The sequence below is a fragment of the Poecilia reticulata genome, linkage group LG2 (genome assembly GCF_000633615.1).
Source record: "Poecilia reticulata strain Guanapo linkage group LG2, Guppy_female_1.0+MT, whole genome shotgun sequence".
Taxonomy (NCBI): domain Eukaryota; kingdom Metazoa; phylum Chordata; class Actinopteri; order Cyprinodontiformes; family Poeciliidae; genus Poecilia; species Poecilia reticulata.
Window position 1 is genome coordinate 24,976,034 of NC_024332.1, and position 18,063 is coordinate 24,994,096.

At 39.9% G+C, this 18,063-nt stretch overlaps 1 protein-coding gene across 7 annotated transcripts in view; it reads left to right on the forward strand.

Moving 5' to 3' along the window:
• Positions 1-18,063, forward strand: part of htr2aa (5-hydroxytryptamine (serotonin) receptor 2A, genome duplicate a) — a 125,844-nt gene that overhangs the window by 83,574 nt on the left and 24,207 nt on the right. The window lies entirely within an intron of this gene.

Below are 18,063 nucleotides of genomic sequence, written 5' to 3' on the forward strand. Positions count from 1 at the left end.
TTTCTCCTCCGCTGGTTCAACTATTCCAAGCAATTTCTAACCGTTTACATGACTTCCATGTTGGGACATAAAGACTAAAGATGAAACAGAATTATGAAAGCCAGCATCCAGGTTGTGTCTCTGCCTCACAGCTTTATGCTCTGCTCCAATTAAGGCTGTGATGAGTGAATAATAATAACAAGAAATAGGTGATAATAATAATAATAATAATAATAATAATATAATAAGACATTCCCGTTGTTGTTAAAACCAAATGAGTCTGAAATGTGTCCAACCTGCTGAGTGGATCCCTGTTGAGATCCGAAGCAGCCCGGGGCGGGACCAGAACATGCTGCATGRATTATYGCTCCCATCTGGCCTCTGAGTCCCAAGAGGAGGAAGAGGATGAGGAGGAAGAGGAGGGCCACGCATCCTGATGTGACCGCAAACCCGACAGAAAGGGAGATCGAGAGAGAGAGAGAGAAAGAGAGTGGGGGGTCTGCATCGTGTTTAATTCCAGAAAATAGACGACTGGCTCACATACCAGCTGCACTCTGACCTGTCGCTAGAGAACATCTACAAACATCAAACAGAGACCGACTGATGTAAATCAGCTCACAGGAAGACTGAAGTGCAATCGGTTGTTTTGTTACCCTACATTGCTTCATTTGTTTTTATAAAAATGAAGAAAATCAGGATCAGATGTTTGTAGTTTATTTTAAATGTAAACGAGCGTTTCCTTTTTTTGACTAGTGGCGTTTGAATTCGTACATGCTCTGATCTCACGGTTTGCAGTAAAACACGTTCTGGGATAATGAACCGTCTGTTTACTTCCAGGTCCCACTGGATGATTTGTCTCTATAAAATATGCGTTCAATCTTTATAACTCATGTGCAGTTTAGTTAACTGCATAAGGACGTTGTGCAACACAATAAAACCCAATAATGTCATTTTTTAAGAACTGATATCAATAGAGAAAGGAGTTTAATATGATAAGATAATTCTTTTAGTGTCCATTCATAGATTAAACTGAAACCTGGAGATGGAGCAGTATTAAATTAGCTCAGTGCGCCACAGCGAAGGGAAAATAATGTAAAAGAGGCTTGGGAGTCTTACTTCTTCAAAAGAGAAAAAGACGCAGCGTYGTCTCCGACTGACCTGGAGTTGAGAGTAAAAACAACTTTCACCTGGTGGGAAAAAACCATGTTTTGTTGTCCGTCTTCTCATCGATAAATTCTCAAAAAACCTCTTTGAAACTTCCAGCCACCCACTCGGTTAATCCCCAATCTTGAATTTCTCAAGATTGTTTAAAACCTCCTGGGTTCTGAGGAACCGCAGCCAACCGGTTTGTCAGATTTGATTAGAGTCGATGTTTGCGTCACTTTGACTGCGGCTCTGAGCGAACAGCGTGATCTCAAAAGAGTTTTGAGAAAAAGCAGAAAATCTAAACAGTACCGACAATTTGACAAATGCAAGACTTAAAGTTGGAACGTAATTATATTTGACATGATCCGACTCCGACTCTGTAGTAATTTTGCACACACACATGCAGGCTTGGTGTGCGACGGCCAGGCCAGGAGGTCATAACCTCACATTACAAACCTGCAAACTCTTGTCCTGTGTGACGTAACTCAGAGTGGAGCCTGGTGCTCTGCACAYGCACAAAATCCTACCAAGGACTTTTGGTTGAGTTTCTGTTTCTAGCACCTGTGAAATAAGAGTAAAGTATATTTCCAGCAAGATATAGAAGCTGGTTTGAGTCAATAATCCCTTAATATTGAAAAAGTTCCATTGAAGTATTTCATTTATAACATGGGGAAAGAAAATCAATGAATCAATCAAGTTTACTTGRCAGGTCAACGTGCTTTACATGATAAAAACACAAAAATAAAAAGTAATAAAAACAGCATATGGTCGACAATTGAGAAACCAGTAAAAAAACGTTAKATTTTGATGAGAGCATCATCAAAATCATCAATTCACATCCAATATATCGGTCAATAGTCCATTTATAATGAAAATCACYTCTAAACACGTCAGTTTTTAGGACAGAACTCAGTGTTTCAGCTGGTTCGCAGTTTTCTAGTAGTTTGTTTGCTCTTGTTATAAGGAGAATAATCTGCCAGTTGAACTAATAGTTTTTCATTAATATTATTTGCTCCAAAAAAGCTCTCGCTTCTTTCTGAAAAGTTCCTTGTAAATTACACTGCTCAAAAAAATAAAGGGAACACTTAAACAACACAATATAACTCAAAGTAAATCAAACTTCTGTGAAATCAAACTGTCCACTTAGGAAGCAACACTGATTGACATTTGGGACCCTCGTCGGGTCAATCAGTKTTGCTTCCTAAGTGGACAGTTTGATTTCACAGAAGTTTGATTTACTTGGAGTTATATTGTGTTGTTTAAGTGTTCCCTTTATTTTTTTGAGCAGTATATTTTGTCTCATTTCCAGCGTACTAAGATATTCGCAGTAGAAACTAAACCAACATCACTTTTGTGTTTTTGCGGGTTAATTCTCAGCACATCCCTGACATCTTCACCGTTACGTCTGCTCAGGGTCAGAACAGTGAAATAAAAATTAAGCTTCACACTGAAAACAGACRATAAAAGCAAACTGAGACGAGACGACAGAAATCAGAAGGACAACAACAGGCACCTCCAAGGAGAAACACAACAAGGATGTTACAGAAAGTCTCTCTGACTCAGACGAACCGACAGATCAATGCTGTGGTCGGCGTGGCAACAATGGGCCTGATGATGGCTTTCRTGCTCTTTTCATTACAAAAAAGTCACCTTTTAGCAGTGAGTCAGTAACGGCAAGACGTTTTTATTTCTTATTCCTTGTTATCTGCGACTGCCGGTCGCCCCYGGCARTCCGCTTCAGCCCGGCTGACCCCAGCGGACGGCAATTGCCGATTAGGAGATGATTCCCAATTTCCTGACATCTGTTTTGTGGTGAGCTGGAAACTCTAAAAAGTTCTCTCTGCTGAGAAAGTTTCCAGAAGGCGACATTAATCCGAACAGGGAGGGAGGAGGAGGGGAGTCTTCTTGTCGGATTGAAGCATGAAGTAAAACCCACATCTGTTTGTCCAGAGCATCAGTCAGACTTTAATTTGCTGCCTATCAGAACAATAAACCCCACAATAAAATGTCATGTGAAAGACTCACTGTAACTCAGATTTCCCCCCTTCAATTAATCCCAAATCAACGTTGTTGTTTTTTTTATCGAAAGTCTTTTGTTCTCCTTGATGTTTGTGTCCAGAATTGTGACTTGATGACATCATTTAGAAAGGATTGAAGGTGAAAGACGGTAATTGCAGACGCATATTCAAAAGATAGGATCTGAGCCTCGCTCTGTGCAAACAGAATCAATTTTTATTGCGCATCGGAATGCAACATTGTTAAATTTGTGGCACCTTTATCTTTCCTTACGAGATTTAGAGTTTAATAAGCACAAGTGAATAAAAACCTGTCTGCCATTTTAATGTTGCATACATATCTGGCATGCCTCACTTTGTCCCAAGCAGGTTTTTACCTTAAAGTTTAACTTTTGTAACAAATCTCAAGCTGAGTATATTTTACAGAGAGCTGGCAAACCAATATCTTTTCTTATCTTAAAAACTCTCTGAATCTTTGGCCAAAACCAGTAAAACTGTGGGATATTTATGAATGGACGGTGTGGTTGTTATAGGAGTCATTTTTTTGAATGGCCGGGTTCTCTTTTCTCTTGCAATRAAAACTTTTTAAAGGTGCAGCGTTATGTAAAATCAACTTTTTGGAGCTTTACATTCGTCATCCAAAACATTCCTGGTGTGTTGCCCTTATTCTTTCATGCATGTTTGAGAAATCCTTTTATCTCCCATGGCAACCGTTCAGCTGTAGAAAACTAATGGGTGGACCTGGCTTCCCAGTGACTCCCACCTCTCAGCTCCTTCAGACTAGTCAGCAGCAATTAGCAAACACCCGGTGGAGCTGAGCATCTGCTGAGGTCATTATAGGAGTTACTTCTCAGTATAACATTGGTAAAAATGTTGTTAAAGGGTTAATAGAGGAGCCATGCTGTGATGACTTCCTGAAGGCGGAGTTTCAGAAAGAGCAGGAGCTTCTTAAAGAGGCAGAGCCTCAATTTGAAGGTGTTAAATTACAAAGTAAAATTTCTTTTAAATAGAGCAACCAAAGGTAACAATTACTTGATTGTGCTATAAAATGTCACTATGTGGCACTACAAATAAATAACACTGCCCCTTTAAGAAGGAAATTGAAGCCAGCTGTCATGTTAACTTTACTTTCCTGTGTGATTTTAATGTCTGCAGTAGGTGCTACATACTGTAAATACATTTTACTCATTTTCTTGATTTTACAACTGGATTCCTCCATTATGATGTGTAAAGACATTCTGACGTTACTCAGGGAGCCACATATAAGACATAGTTCAAAACAACAAAGTGTCGGCCAGTCCAGTCAAACCAAAAGCTACCACTACTTTAACTGGCAGCCTGTCTCATTGGTACAGCGAGGTTGACAGGAAAATCAGAACAGGAAGAAACTCCAGATTAAGTAAACTGGTGAGTCAGATTACTATGGGTTTGCATTTATCGTATTATCATTAACCATTTCTTATGGTAAAAAAAAAAAGATTTATCATTGTCACAATAAATTTCAGTGTAAAAAAAAAGACTGACTCATGTAGTTTTTACTATTTTCTGCACTGTTTTTATTTCCCTCTTTAGCTTCAAAAAATATAAGAACATTTGAAAACATGATTAAATAAAGTCTCTTGTTCAGGTCAGTKGCATTAATCACATAGTTTGTGTGACTGGAGTCTAAAGAAGCTGATATCAAACTGGACTGTTCTTCCAGAGCAGTATTTGTGTTTGTGTGGCTCTGAAYGCCATTTCTACCAGTTTTATCATCACAATAGTACGACAAAGTGTGGTGATAAAAGTCCACATCACCTTGGTGCATCTCTAATATTTAGCCAGCATAGCACTGAGGTTTCACACAGTGAGACACATTCAAGTCTTGTATGATTTTTTTCTTTGTTTTGAGATGAAAATTATTGTCTGTCTGAAAAAATAAATAAATAAATAACCTGCATAATTTGACATAATGTGCTTCTTCATTGTTGTCAAGGGCGATTATCTAACTGAGCATGTCTGTTTTCCTTTCTGTTCTGCTCGGCTCCTTTTGTTTATCGTCATCCGTTGTCAGAACGCTACGCGCAGTTAGCCCGGTTTTCCTGTCCTGGCTCGACGACTCCTGCTGCTCTCATGTTTAATAATCCTCTGAGAGGTTTGGCTGAATGTGCGGCTGATTTGGTCAGATTGATCGATGGCTCAGATGACGATCTCTAACACGTTTAACACAAAGCTTGTTCCAGGSAGTCAGTTTTTTTTCTTTCCTTTCATTGAAACTGTCAGCCAAACTAACAGTTTGTTTAAAATAATTTCTCCCCTAATTTCTGATGCTTGTTTCTTTATTTTTTTCCACAGCTAGAAAGTGCAAAGTCGGTTCTAAACCACAGAGACACAGCAGCTGCATTAAAATCTAATTAGTTCTTTGGATTTTGCAGTTTTCTTTTTGCTTCTTATCATAGTCAGGATTCTTCTTGTTGAGTTTCCTTTAAATAAATATTTTATTCTACTGTTCTCTGTTGTTGTTGATTTAGTTGAATTTTTTGTACAACAAGCTTAGTTTTTCAGATTTTACACCTGCATTCTTTCACATGCTTATCTCTCTTGGCATAGACATTGTTTCTGCTTTTCAGTTGTTCTCCTGTCAGATGTTGTTTCATTGTGCGGTCACAACTTCTTTGGATTATTTCCTTTGCTGATTTCACTTCCAGCCAGCTAACCTCGAACGCTGATTGGCCACGCTGCCTGGCCACGCTGCCTGGCCACGCTGCCTGGCCACTCCCACCAGAGCTGCCAATCAGTTTGTTCAGTGTTCATGACAGAAATTAACCTTTTGGTGATTTACAAATCGTTGTTATTGATTGTTTCAAGTTTACTTTTTTAAAAAACACTAAATAATAATTAACATTTTCATGTTAATACATGAGATGAATTTCCCTTCATCGTCCTATTGAGGTTGATGTGTATGATATTTAATAATAAAAAGCATTCTCAGGCTGCTGAACAAAATACTTTATAAWGAAGAAAATGGCTCAATGAAACAGTTGTTTGCTATTTGTAGTCGACCACGGTTCAATAATTTTCACTTTAAGCTGATAAGTAAGTTGAGTAGAGTTAGCATTGCAGCGCTAAAATGGAGTTGTTTACAGTTAAGCTATGCTAAGCTAAACAGGCCTATAGTCTGACTAGAAAAATTACCTCATGTCTTAGGCTAATGTAGCAAAAAAAAAAAGCATGGCTTTTCACATGCTAAACAGCTCCATGTGTTTTGTTTTATTTATCATATTACCATCTTATTTTATTAATATGGTTGGAGAATGTTGTTAAAAAGTTGAATGAATTAGATAATTAACAATCACAAATTATTTAAAAGAAATTTCTCTCATTTCACACTTCCGTGAGCTTTGTAGCTGATTCTTGACAAAAGTTGCTATGGAGTTGCTATGACAAGAATAAACAAGCCAAAAGCTTAGCACTAGCTCTCGCCTCGTTCCTATCTAACTTATAAACAATATAAGTGCATTACAACTATTACTCGGTCACGGTTTTTGAGTACTCGGCCCACCTCTGTGTAATACTACGAAAAATATCCGTGATATTACTGTAGTACTTGCTGCTGAACTTGCAAAACTGGTTTAGCTAATGTAGATTCCTCTGCTAGTTAAGATGGATGTGTAGCCTACATGTTTGTTACTATGTGTACTTCCCCTGCCAGTCACCAGAGCCTTCTTATAGTTTGTACGTCTTTACAAATCCATTTAAACATTGATATGCGTCCGTGGATTTCAGGTGAAGCTCCTTCGGGTGTTCGCACTCTTCATGTTCACTAAGTAGCTAACTACACCATAGAAGGAAATCAGAGGCAGCTTGTCCACATTGTCTGACATATTTTCCTTCTCCGTCTCATACGGGTCGATCCCGACAACAGCCATGTTGTCCATGTGTCTTTCTCTTGTGGTCAAGAGTGTCCACATATTTTCTTTTTGTTGATCTTGAAGCCAGGGGTCCGCTATGCATTCATTGCGCATGCATACCAAGGCCACTTCTGTTTCAGGCTTGTGGGAGCCATGTATTTGTTTATTTCACGTTCTAACATTTACTGCTACCTGTAGGTTGATTGGACTGTCTGTGGTTCCCCCCCAAGATAACAGGAGTTCAGTGGTATTTGGTCTGTCCTTGTTAGGAACAGGTGGCTGAGAAAGCAATATGAAATGATCAGACAGCGAGATCCCAACCTCCCGGTGGAATGCTCCATAATGCCTGCTAGCAGACAGTGTAATGTCCACATGATCAGAGCTAATCTCTGTCCCAAATCACTCATTCGTTCTGCTTGGCGAACTGCACAGCAGAGTTATCAGAGTCCTGGCCTGCATCAGTTTATGTGTGTTTAATGCCTTCTGGTCACTTTATTGTTTTAATGCTTTATAAGTGATGGTGTCTGTTAGTTCTAATCAAGTTGTCTGACTGATGGCTTCCTAAGTRACATTTGTTGTTCCARTAGTTACCAGAGCAATCACCTTCATCAACCAAAACAGCAGAGAAGATCAGGGACAAACACAAATGTTAGTTCATAAATCAGAGTCCACTATAAAAAGGCATTTGGGGGAAATAAATATTACAATTTTAATTATTTACTTAATTTTATTGATTTAGTTAAAGCATACTGGTTTGTCAATGCAATGTTCCCTAATGGCTACACTCTAAAAATATGAACTACTTTATGTTGGTAATAGAATTAAAGTGAAGTTGTTCAATCAGCCACTAATCTAATTTGGTATGAAGTTGCTTTTTGTGGATTCCTTAATTTAATTTACAGCTCAAAGCTGGTGTTTGTAACTTTTATCATTATTTTTCTCATGTTTTTTTTTTTAAACCTGTCACAATCCTGTGACAGTATGGTACAAGACAAGATAATGTGTGAAAAAAATCTAGCTCCTCCACTTCCTCCTAATACTGATTGTCATCTATAGAAATCTACCACTCCCCGGTCAAAGACAACCAATCAGAGCCAGGTGAGGGTCTTAGCRCTGTCAATCAAGCTCCGTGTAATAATGGTGGAGAAACAAYTTACTGTAAACCTGAGCATTCACGACAGGCTCTGCTGTCAGGAAGAAGYTGTAGGCTAGCAGTCTGTGATCAAAAGCCAGATGTTACTACTGGCGGAAACCAYGAAGAAGACGACAGGAAGTGGTAGGAGGATGATGGTTTGTTGTTGTTTTTTTCAGACAACGTGCAGCTGGCTCCACCAGAGCTGTCACAGCATCACAGTTCATAAAAAGTTGAGTCAGTTGAAGGTGTTGAATCCATGACTGCAGTTTCCTCAAAACGCCACACACACAGCCGCTCCCCAGGATAAGGAGCTTGTTTCTCCAAAGGCTGAATAAGACTCTAAAGTCTCCTCCGATTGACTGATGGATGATGACCGCTAACGCCTTWAGCGCTGAATAATGAATATATTTCATCTAACTGTTTACATCCATCGCTGCCATGTTTTTAAACACCTGAACAAACGTATTTACATGTGATTTTCATTTTGTTTCTTATTTAATGGTAACACCGCAATGCAAAATTGTTTTTTTTTCAACATTAGAGGAATATAGACAAAGATTTGCCCACMTTGGAAATGGAAACGCAGCTAACGGCTCTCGTTTTACCTTTTCAGGCGTCTTTATTGGCCATTACCTTCCTGCCGCCTGCGTCAAACTCACCATGATTTCTCTGTTCCTCCATTTCTTCTCTCACTCCGCTCTCAGTTGTTTGCCTGCTGGCTCTCCTCTCCTCTCCTCTCCTCTCCTCTCCTCTCCTCTCCTCCTGCCTCTGCAGACAGAGAGAGCTCAGAGAATGTACTTTTCACTATAAACATATTTGGATTGAACTCTGGCATAATTACTGTCACCTTTCACCTGCATGATGAAATGATAGTTCTCCACCCAAGCTGGCTGATGTCACTCTCTGGGAACAAACAACGGGAGGATTTTATTTGCGGTGTAGCTTCTTGCTCTCTGACTTATGTGTGCAGAGAATGATGGGAGTAAATACAAATAAATCTGCATTGACAAACCGTTCTTTCACTTTTGCATCAAAAAAAGAGGACAGGGTGAGCCCTAAGTTCTTGTTCACTGGCTGCAGTTTTGGTGGATTCTGYGTTTATTTTTTATGCCAACAAAGACATTTGGTTTCTTTTCTTTGGTTTTCAATGAGGTCAGGATGACAGTGGGGATACCTGGCCAAGCTGCTGGGAGGAGAACACGGAATATGATGTTCTTGCGGGTGGAAGTCCAACCTGCTAACCGTGTAAAGCTTGGAGATGACTTCCATTAAATCCCAGTGTTTTCTGGGATTTGCCACACCACTTTTGGCTGAATTAATTGAAACACAGAATCGCTGCCACGTCGGCCACCTCAAATTCCTAACAGGAGATTTGGAGCGACTCTTCGACGGTGCAGACTGAGTGTTTGCATCTTGTCCCATGACATATAGTTCACGAACGCRGCTGATTGGACACGCAACCTGACTGCAGAAAGAGCCAGCGTGAATTTAAACCACCAGTTGCCACAGTAACCTGCCTTYGTCTTACTGTTTTAATCCATAGGCATCAGTGAGGCATCTATGCGTTTATGTCTACGGTTTTAGCATTGACTAGCATGTTGTCGGCGTACTATAGCTGTTTATCACAGCCTGCACTGCAAAAAACACACAATTTTAAGTATTTCTGRTCTAGTTTGCACTTCAAATATCTTAGTGGACTTGAATTAAGACAAAACTAACTTAAAAGTAATTCATCAGCAAGATGGAGAAGCTTGTTTCAAGTATATAATGCCTAGATATTRATGAAAAATATCAATATTTTCCATTGGCAGGAAAGTTGTCTTGTTATAAATAAATTTAACATGGAGGTTTATGTAGGTAACAGCAGGAACCACCACCGTCCCTTAAAAACAAGAGTCGTTATTTTTTTCTCCTTTCGCTTCTTATCTGATGTCTGACTGCTGTTTTGTGCCAGACTTTGAAGGGGGATGCTGCTGTCAGTGTTGTTCCACAAAGTCACTGAAATGTAGGCCAAATGTGTGCCAATGTCTGTGGGCCGGCCCGGCAGGCAACCGTGAGCAGCTACACCGGAAAAATGTTACAAAATGCCATGAAGGTTTGGCAATCAGTGAGCCTTGAAGTTGTACATTTGTCTATGTTATGTAAAATATTACTATTCCCTGGTTACAGTTGAGTTTATAAAAATAATCTTGCAGTAAAAGCATATGAAGTTCATATATGAGCAGCAAGAATAGCCTTTTTTTTTTAAATGATCAAGACCTGACATTCAAAGCCTCCTCAGGGTTAGGAATGTATTTTCTTCCTGGTTCAGGAGTGGCAGAAATCCCCGAGACGAAAGAAGTTGACAGAGTCCCCACAAACCCAACAAGCAGCAGATGCGTGGGCCGGGGTGTGTGCGTGTGTGCGTGTGTGTGTGTGCGTGTGTGCGTGTGTGTGTGTGTGTGCGTGTGTGTGTGTGTGTGCATGTGTGTGTGTGTGTTCTCGGCCTCATCCTTTGAGACATGGAAGATCTAGCAGACAAATCCAATTTGGTGGTAAACAGGTGTGTTACGCCAAGCCAAGCCTGGTTTTGGAGTGTGGGAATTTGGAGTATTCAGGTGTGTGTGTGTGCGTGTGTGTGTGCTTTCTGTGGGCGAGCCACTGCGATGTACGCATCTTCATTGTCAGTGTGTTTCTGTTTATTTCATCCTCCTTGCTCTCCCCGTTCCTCTGCTCTCTGTATCTCGGTGGTTTCGGAGCCTGTTTCTGATCAAATCAACCTTCCTGCCCCGTGGGAGCTCATTTCCCTGCTTCCAGTTTTCACTCCTCCTCCATCAGTTATTTCCATATTTCTTTGCTTTTCAAATGTGGAACACTTCGCCGCAAACAAGGTCATCCAAAACCTTCGCTCTTTATTCTACCTTCTTTTTCATTGTTTTGTTTATGAAATGTGGCAMTAAGTATAATATTAGTTTGATCACAGCTGATAATTCTCTTTAGATCAGAGCTGAATTGACATAAAGGGGAAGTATTGTGTAAAATTAAGTTTTTTGTGATGTTAAAATGTTATTCCCTCATCGAAAACAAACCTGGAGTGTTGCTTTGATTTCCTTGAGAAATACTTTAATCTCCACGGCAACCATTCATCTAAATGCCTTGGTGGACCTAGCTTTGAGGACACAGTCAGTTTCCAAGCTTCTTCATCACAGAGCAGCCCTCCTCCACTCAGCTCCTTCAGACTAGCCAGCAGCAATTAGCAAATACACCTGTTGGGGCTCGTTAYAGGAGCTGCTTCTCAGAGCAACGCTGGTAAAAACGTTGTTAAAGGGTTAATAGAGGAGCCTTGGTGGGATGACATCCTGAGGGTGGAGTATCAGAAAGAGCAGGAGCTTCTTAAAGAGACAGAGGTTCAATTTCAAGGCATTAAATTACAAAGTAAAATGTCTTTTAATTCATATTTGATATATAGAGCATTTTTATAACAACTGAAATTGACATAGTTTGTTTGTTGTGCTATAATATGGCAGTGTATGGCTGGGAAACCCATTATACTTCAAAGACTTTTAGCTTTTTTGTCCTTTTTTGTGCCCTGACAGATTTCACAGTGGCAGCTTAAATCTCCAGGCTCTAGTGTCRGAGTCTATTGTGTTCTAGTTCCTCCAGACTCACCTCAGGGGGGAAAGGAGGATATTCCAGGTTTGGCTCACATTTCTTTTTCTCTTTATGGAGGAGATCTGCAAGCACGTTGTGTGGCCTTTGGTCACCTGGAGGCAGTCCCAGATATGCGTGTCAGCCGGGCCGCTGACTTTCATATAAGATGCCTGCCGCCTCTCTCCCAGAGAGCATTCATAAATGTTAAAACGTGAAAGCCCGGAGCGCAGCAGGAGCCAATATGGACAGATATGAGAAATATTGGACCTGATCCAAAATGAGAAATTACAGGACGGAGCCGAAACCGAGACGTCACACACACACAGCAATCAGCTGCAGAATGGTTTCCGTTATGGGAGAACTGTGGCACAATGTGAATAATTTTCAAAAACACACTAACTGAACCCGTCCAATGTTGATCACTAAGGTAAGCAGTCAGTACCTTAACTAAACCATGGAAAGGTGAATAAAAGTGCTACAACGACACAGTCAAATGTATGACTTAGCAAGTCACACAGTGACTGTTTAACAGTGAATGGAGGCAGCAGAAAGTCTTTACTTTCTACACATAATCAGTCGTATATCTCACTACTTAAACTCTGTGACTTTTTTCCACAATTAGAGTTTCCACATGTTGTTTGAACCCTAAAGTCACTCAAAGCTGCTGCTACACATGAGACGATTGACAGAGAAGTTACAACMCCAATATGCTGTTATCCATTTAGCTCACGTACTGAGCAAGATGTGAATCCCTGTGGAGGATAATCCAGTTTGCAGAGAGCGGTTATTAATTCAATTCATTTGCGAAATCTGTGGAAACTTTAGGCTCACAAATAACACCCACAGTCTCCTTCGTGACCTGTTATCTACATGATGTCACCATCCATATATTCACACAACATTTGGCGGTTCTGTTGAAAAGAGGTTTTGCCCTAATGGCTCTTGTTTTGTCCTAAAATAGTTTTAGAAAAGTGTGTAGACAGGTTTCAAGAACCTGTCTCAAGGTTTCAAGAACCTGTCTCCCTTGAAAAAGTCCAGCTCTTTTCTCATTCGTACCTTCAACATCCTCGTCTCTGCTTTGACAAGATCCATTCACTTACCTTCATATTTATGTCCATGTAAATATGAATATAACATGCAGCCTGTATAGATCTCTTGTGCTCCAACTGTCCCTCAAAGGCTTTTCCCCTCTGCATGTAACRTTTATTTATACACATCTAAATTCATGCTRCGGTTCTTGTTCTGTGTACAAAACACTTTCCTCCTCATACAYACACTTAAACATTTCTGACAGGAGATTCAGTAAATTATGCTGAAACAATTGGATTCTGGACCAAGGCACCATAACAGTCTGCTGCCTGTAGGCATGTTTGCATATTGTGCAACTTAAACTATGTTTTTCCATTAAAAAATGTCCAACAGGAGTATAGTTGGTGCATGTTAAGGTTAATATTATCGGTGTGTTTTGCTGCTGAAACACATCAGCTTAGGAAATGATGTCCTTATACATGAGACTTTTAACCAACATTCTAGTTTGACATTTTAGTTTGGTTTCAAAGACTAAACTAGATCAGTAAACAGGAGTGAGTTGGAGGGCAGATTTCCTTTTAAAGTTAGGTAACCACATCACACCAGTAGTACATTAGAGGAGGACGTGTTGTGCATTTCTTATTGAATAAGGYYGCTGTTSTTYCATTTAGAATAGTAAAGGAACAACGTTAAAACATTTATGCTTCACACTCACCATTTTAATGCTTCTTTTGCACCACCACAGAAAACGGACGCTTTGCGTCTCCGGTCAGATTCTGTCAWCATCTTTGTTTTGTTTCCAGAACCTTAAAAAAAAAAATTAATGACTTCAGTTTTTCCATGTGTGAAGATCCTAATGAACCGTTATTTGACTCATACACAGGGTGAGATTTATGGAAAACGAAGCAGCTCATTCAGAATAAATCCATTCGGGTGTAATAATGAGCTATCTGGTAAATTCAGAGCTGAGTGTGTGGAAAAACTGGATCTGTAGAGCTGCTTTTCTCTGTCGAACCGTCTTCAGGCTCCTAACATGACAGCTGTTATGTCACTGTTCGTTATGCCACATAAAAGCTTTTGATTAACAGCCTGCAGCTTTCAGATGGTGCAGTCACCCAGATTTAACCTCCCTGAGAGACTTTTCAAGTGATCGAATCTCTTTGTGCCTCTGTCCATTTGCAAATCGATGCCCTGCGCTCTGCTAGCCGCCGTTCGTTCCTTTCTCCAGCCGCATCAAATACTCAAGATGTCTGATTCACTGTTCGCCCTGAGGGTTACACAATGAAAACACAATCCACTCCACTGCACTTCCACTGTGGACGTCTGACTTCTCTGCTTCATCCAATAAATGGTTAAAAAAAAAAAATAGAACAAAGTGTCAGTCAACAAGCATTTATCACACTGGCTACATCTGTAACTGAGAGACAGTTGATAGCTGTAAAGATTTTTCTCTTTTTTTATCACATGTAAATGTTTAAGATCATCAAAGGACTTTTAATTTAAACCCAAATGTAAAAACACAAGTGCCTGTTAAAACTAACAGATTCTCACTTATGGCGACAACAACTGCCATTAAACATTTGCGATGACCACTATAATCTTTATTAATCTATATTATATTGGCTTTAAAGGTGCACTAAGTATCTGTTATAAAAAATAGTTTTTTTTGGGGGGGGGGGGTTGTTTTGTTTTGTTTTTACATATTTGTTAAAACTGTCATCATGTCATGACATTTTGTTAAGGAAAGTTATTTTCATAATTTCATTCTGCGCAATTATTTGGTCAGTGGAGACACAACTAGTGTCTCACAATAGGGAAGAGTAGCTAGATGAGTCTGAACACTCGCTAAAAATAGCAATATAGTTGCCAAGTTGGAGAGAAAAAAACAGTCTTTGATGATCTGGCAACCAGTGCAGTTAGATCCACTCTTGTTCTTTGGAATAAAATAAGATCAAAATGATGTAACTAAACCACCTAAAGTCACCATCTCAGTGTCCTGATTATAGCATCTTGTTAAATTATACTATCTGTGACACACACGCACACACACACACACRCACACTCTGTCAGAAGCAGAGCTGTGTCACCTAAAGCAGAGAAAATCCCACTTTGTCCTCATGGACCTCTTGTGCAGCTCCCACTGTGTGTATAATTTATGTGAGGCTGGCCGTAGTAACGCCACGGCTCCTGTGGCCTCGGCGCTCTCACCCCTCTGAGGCGGCCGCAGCGCCGCACACTGAGGAAACTCCGGTGGCTCTCTGCTGACTAGCGAGGCAGAGGTGACAACGCCAGGACACGTTGAGCCGGAGCCACAGAATCTGGAGGACGGCTGATGGCCATCGGGAGCGAAGGGTCGCGTCCCAACGGGTCTGCAGGGACTTTACTGGGACTTTCTGGATTGCATGTGAAGGAAATCTCCTTGTGGGGGATAAATCACTATAGATCTGGGTCATGGCCGTCAGAGACTGCGGAGCCTGTAATAATGTGATACTATCAGTCCCTGAGGGGGGAATTGTGTTTCCTCCTGAGTCTTTGTTGGGAAGTGAGAATGGCAAGTCAGCCACAGAGGAGCGTCTCTCCTCTTATTCAGATGTAAATGGAAAACAAACACGAGGCAGATAACTGAAATAAATCTGCAGATTTCATTCAGATTTTTATAGCTATGCAGCTTCCACCACCAATGAATGTTTCCAAATAGGAACAGCTTGTGATCTTATCAAAAATTGCAAATACACATTTAAATTAGTTCTTATCCACCTTATAAGGTTTTGGACTCCTTCTCTGCGTGAATTTTTCTTCAGATTCACTTTATTGTTGCAAGCAGTTAATCGACTTATAATCAATTGTTGATTAATTAATTTGACTAAAATGAGTTTAGTCAAAATAACTAATTAACTAATAACATCTTCTTAGACCTTCTTTCAGTGTTGTAGTTTGGCCTCCACACAGAAGAGGGCACTGCTGGTCATTCTTAAGCAGATTAAGTTGATACAGAAACAAATATGGGGGAGCCATACCAGATCGGGAAAGACAAACAGCTGTTTTTGCAGTTTGGTTTTGGATTATAAATACTTGACTAGATTAATAATTTGAGAAGTTTAAAAAATGTGAAAAAAAAATGTTTCTGTTCATGCAGTATTTAACACAGCTGACACAAAATATTATTAAAATTTAATTATTTTTTTGTTCAGTATAACATTTTTTGTCATAGAAAAGCGTTCAACCCTGTTGATGTAAAAGGGAACTCGGGGTTTTTAAGAAAATTGTCGCTTCTCAAATAATCATCAGTTGATCAATAACATTGATCAGCTCTAGACACATGAGTTTTTACATTAACCACAGAAATGTTTTAGAAAAATATAAGTTGTCAAAAGTAAAACATTTTTGACTCAGAACATTTCCAAAAGTGGAACATTTTCAATGTGGTTCTGGGACTCACAACATTATGACCTATGACAAAACGACACTCTGCTGAGTCATTAAATATAAAATTTGACTCTATTATGCCATATAATAAACAATAGTACAATAGGCATTAAAGGACTATTGTATTATTGTACTATTCAGATTCAGTAACTAAAGTTTCATCTCGGTAACAGGAGAGTATCACACTGACTTGGTCCTGTTTTTTAAGAAAGGGTTTTATAATGTAATTTTTTTCATTTGTTATGGAAATGACCAAAATATGGCCRCCTGCAAAGCAGAGCAACAACAAAATGAGTGAAATTAGGGAAGTTGTCCGATTTCACAATGACATCCAAACAGAATCTGAGACAGAAAAGAAGAAAATGGAGAGGAAGAATAACAGTGTGGTGGACTGTTTGAGAATGATGACAAGTAGAGAAAATAATAATATAAAAAACAATCATCTTACAAAAACAGCTTAGAGAAAAAGTGAGGGGAAAAAAAGCAAAATAGAGGAGAACAGCAGCAATGACGATGATGAGGAGGTGATCGTAGAGAGACTGGCGGTGACCATGGCGACGTGGAGCTGCGTGGATGAGTCATCTCCTGCCCAATAATGAGGGCCAGCGTCGGGTCGTCTCTCACCTGTCGGTTTGGGGGAACCACAGAGGGAACGCAAACACTCCTCCATGACCTGGAAGGCAGAGACGTTCATGATGATCTGGGGCTGATCCCCTGAATTACATCTACTTCTGTCACAACACACCACCTCATCAACACACACATGCACACACACAGAAAACACCTCCAACAAAGATTTTATTTTAAATTTTGATACTAAAAATTGCTTTCCGTTGGCTAACATGACCATCCATCCATCCATTTTCTTTATACACTTGTCCCTCAGTGGGTTCAGGAGGTGCTGGTGCCTATCTCCAGCTAACGTTCTGGGTGAGAGGTGGGGTCACCCTGGACAGGTTGCCAGTCTGTCGCAGGGCAACACAGAGACACACAGGACAAACAACCATGCACACACACACACACACACACACACACACCTAGGTGGCAATTTGGAGAGGCCAATTAACCTAACATTCATGTTTTTGGACTGTGGGAGGAAACCGGAGAACCTGGAGAAAACCCACCATGCACAGGGAGAACATGCAAACTCCATGCAGAAAGACGGACCGGGAATTGAACCCAGAACCTTCTTGCTGCAAGGCAACAGCTCTACCATCTGCGCCACTGTGCAGCCCGCTAACATGACCTAATTTCTTAAAACAATGTTAACATCTCAATTAGAAAATGTGCATTGAAGTTCTTGTTCAAATCCAATTCAAAATGTGATTGAATGTTTTTTTTTATTTCTATAATCTCAGTTGTAAATCTGTCTGAAGATGAAAAATAATGTTATTATAATATTGATAAAACATTGATGGTTTTAAGATTCTATTTTTGTTGGAATGCAAAAATAATAAGAAAAAGAGAGAATAATTTTCAATAAAAGGTCAGGTGATACAATAATTAGTGTCCTGAAAATACTTGTCAGAAATTTGAAAGAAAAAAAAAAAAAAGAAACGTAACATAGGAGTCCCGTTCGATATTCTGTGTAAGAAAGTTTTTTTTTAATTTTAGGCCTTTAAGAGGTCCTGACATTGGTGAAACATGAAACTGTTGCTGCTACTCACCAGGTTGTTGCTAGGTAACCAGAATGAGTGAGTTTGCTTCGTTTAGCTAGCTGTTAAAGGTTGAGCAGCTAAAGCCTTTCCTCTGCCTACATCCCCCAGAATGCCGAGCAGTTTTGGATCAGAGTTCTGGGAAATTATTGAACATT